Here is a 649-nt window from a genome sequence, read left to right as displayed (position 1 = left end):
GGGCCCAGTGTAGAGAAAGAGACAGAAAACTGTTTGAGCTTCCAGGCCGGCTGAGGGCCCACCTTCTCAGCCCACCAAGACTGCACATGCCTGTGCGCCAGGGCACCTGGCACTGAGAGGAAGCCCAGGCGCCTTGCAGTGTGCCACACGCCCTGCCCTCACCCATGCGGCGGCCTGCTCTTGGGAGCAGCAGCAGGCGCCTCCCCGAACGGCCTGTGCCAAGTTCAGGGGCGGATTTACCGTGGAACCCGTGGAGGCCCCAACGACAGGGGGGCCCCAAAATGCAGGGCAAATCAGACAAAGGACTTAACTTAATAAGCACTGCAAGTTGCAAAGCGGTCCAGGCTTTCTGAGAACTTCTTCTGCAAACTGCGCTCTCAGCCTGGTGTTTTGGAAGTAGCCTGTCTAGCAAAGACTTTGCTTCCCCGGTTTTCCGCTGCCGCCAATGCTGTTTTTCTCGGCGGGGCCCCCAGAGGGGCGAGGGCGAAAATGAAGCTGCCCGTGCAGTCGGTGGCGACATGGAGGGGGTGCCCGTGCACCCCGAGAGCGCCGGTGCAGCTCGACGGGCGGGGGGCAGGCGGGAACGCTGGCTGAGGAGTGGGAGCCCGTGGGGTGCGACTCCCCCGGTAGCTGGGGGGGGACGTGCCCT

The sequence above is a fragment of the Crocodylus porosus genome, unplaced genomic scaffold (genome assembly GCF_001723895.1).
Source record: "Crocodylus porosus isolate Cpor-Errol unplaced genomic scaffold, CroPor_comp1, whole genome shotgun sequence".
NCBI lineage: Eukaryota > Metazoa > Chordata > Crocodylia > Crocodylidae > Crocodylus > Crocodylus porosus.
Note: the sequence above shows the minus strand (reverse complement) of the source record.